Here is a 3,093-nt window from a genome sequence, read left to right on the forward strand (position 1 = left end):
CAAGCGATCCTCCTGCCTCAGCCTCCCGAGTAGCTGGGACTACAGGCATGTGCCACCATGCCTGGCTAATTTTTTCTATTTTTAGTAGAGACTGAGTCTCGTTCTTGCTCAGGCTGGTCTCGAACTCCTGAGCTCAAACGATCTGCCCGCCTCGGCCTCCCAGAGTGCTAGGATTATAGGCATGAGCCACTGCGCCCGGCCCCAATTCAGTTTTTTAAAAGGTCAGTTTAAGCTCAGGATTTTTCTACATATTATGCTTTTGAGTAGCAGTTTTAGTAGCAAGCTACAATTTAAAATGAAATTTACAATTTCTTGCATGTGTGTAGATGGTATTTTTGATTTTTCACAAATATTTTTACATTATTTTCTTTTTATAACAACAATGTGAAGCATGAAAGGTATCATTATTCCCATCATACAAAGTAGCACATGGAGAACAGGCTGTTCTAAGTTGCTCTGTGGGTGTTTCCAGGGATCCGGGTCCTTCATCTGGGCTTGGTCTTTGATGACTTACCCAGGTTGGGAAGACATCTGAGGACAGTAAAGAGGGAAAGGTTACCAGAAACATCCAACAAGAAGAAACAAAACTTGGCAGGATAGTAGGCCAACATTTAGATAAGAGAAAAAAAAAAAAAAAAAGAAAAAGAAAAAGAACTCAGCCTGATAGGAATGAAGTTCCAGGGAACAGACCAAATGCCCAGGGAGTCAAACCCTGCTCAGCGGATTTCCAGGTCTCTGCTCTTGAGTGACAGTCCTTATTCAGAGGCAGAGCAAGGCATCTGCTTCCATTTCTGACCTGAGCAGTATCAAAAGCCATTTTACCTAAAGACAAACAAAAAGCCCCCACAAAAAACAACCCCAAACCAAAAACAAATCAATATTTTCTCTTCTGGCATATTTTATTCTCGACATTACTCATTCTTTTGGTTTATCCCACCCAGGGTTAATGTCAAAATAACACTTAAGGAGTGAAAGATGAGAAACAATAAATCATCACCTGCTTCAACACCTTGGCATGAATTATATTCAACATCAGAACTCAGTATGTTTATCTCATTCTGTAACCTGGTCACTTATCAGGAACCCATAGATTAGGACATGAGGCAGGTATAGGACATGAAGAAGGAAGAGGGAGAAAAAAAAATCTGTTTTAATCGGTAAGTAGAAACGAAAGATACCACTAAGATAGGGACATTGCAAAATCGTGAGGTGAGATGAGATGATAAGAGTGTAGAGGACAAGAATGCTACTTCTCGCCCAATCACTGGGTATTGGATGTTTATTTGCTGCAGTGTTGATGTGAGAGCCATGGCCAAGTAGACCGTGGAGAAACATACTTTTCTATAGTTTAGGAGACATGGTTAAAGGAATTATATTTACCTGCATTTCTCAAAAGTACTTGAATTAACTTATGAAGCTATTGCTAACATATTTCGAAGCTTAACTATCTTTTGACAGCTTGATTTGTTAGAGGTAATAGTTTAGTTCTCCTGCATGGCAAATTAAATAAAGCCAGCCTAGCTCTGAGCTGTAATTTCTCACGTTACTCTATTTTCTTAGCTGAGCCAATCATTTGTTAAGCTAATGGGAAATAATTGCCCAAGTACATTAGAAGAGATATAATTTCTCCCAGAGTTAATACTTTGCTCAGGATTAAGTTTTCTTTGGCCTAACTATCAAGAACTAAGAAGGAGATAGGTCAGAAGAGGAAGCTATTCACTAGAAAAAGTGGGTTTTGCAAACTAGAACCAATATAATGGTGATAATAGTGTGGGTCGATATAATTATACATGGCATCTTCATATCAGCTTACGTGAAAAGTAATTTTTTGGCTTGAGTAATACTTTAAGTAGAAAACATAAGTCTTTTAGGGAAGGAAGTGTCCTTTGACTCTAACCAAGATGCAAGGAAAGTAGGCAAGAGCTGGAGAAAGATATCACAAGTTGATATGCTACCAAGCATATCAATATGCTCTCATATTGGGATCAATATATACATAGAATATATTGAATGTATATGGAATAATGTATTAAATATACTTAAAGCAATACACATGGCTTTATTTCTCCATAACTAATCTATAAGTTACTTTTCCCACTATTTCTACACAAATATAAATTATGTCATGGTTGCGCAAAAAAAAAAAATTGTTCTTTATGGCCCTAACATGAGCTAGTCATCATGGGCTATTGGCTTATTGAAGAACATCTTTTGCTTCACCATGATTTTAACCATTATGGTACCAAGACAAAGGCTCCTTTCTACACCTTAAGTTAAAGGAAAGCTGATTCATCACATCTGGATATGTGTCATGTATTATTTGTCATGTATTAATACTTCACCTTGAAACCTATGCTTTCCTCACCCAATGATTTTGACAAACAGCGTGAATTCCGTTTTAGCTCTTTTCCATGAGGACTTTTTCAAGCCAGTCTCGAGACCATCCCATCGTTTCTCTCAAGCTCTCCTGGACACATTATCACTTGTTTCTCTCCAGGGAGTTCTTTCACAAGGTCTCATCCCTTGCTAGCCCCACAGTGTACAGGACTGGACTAAAACCTTTAGAGAAGCTGAAAAGATTGCTGTGCCTTATAGAGAAAGTCAATCTAAAAATTACTAAATAGTAAAACTCAAACTTATGTATATACCAAAATAAACACAACTTCTTCAAAATTCTCTGATCACAAAAGTTCACAGAAGTGCAACTTATTTTTCTTTGATGCCTTTGCTTTGCTGTGTCCTGTCCCATATCCTGGGCTCCCACTGAGGTGGTCTCCTGGCTCTGGTGGCTTATTGCAACACAGGGTTTTGTGAGATTTGTTCTAATGTTAAATATTTCAATATTTATTTTCATAACTTGAGACAATACGAGGGCCTATTAATCAATTGTTGTCACAGATTTATGCAATTTTGGTTTTGATAGAGGCTTTGATGATCATTATTTCAGCCCATGGGTTGTGTAGGTTCACTTAGGTGAAGTGCTTTTTTTTTTTTTTAATTTATTTCAGGATATTATGGGGGTACAGATGTTTAGGTTACGTATGTTGCCCTTACCCCCGCCCCCCAAGTCCGAGTTTCAAGTGTGTCCGTCCC

This window comes from Propithecus coquereli, unplaced genomic scaffold, assembly GCF_000956105.1.
Source record: "Propithecus coquereli isolate 6110/MARCELLA unplaced genomic scaffold, Pcoq_1.0 Scaffold37, whole genome shotgun sequence".
NCBI classification, from domain to species: Eukaryota; Metazoa; Chordata; class Mammalia; order Primates; family Indriidae; genus Propithecus; species Propithecus coquereli.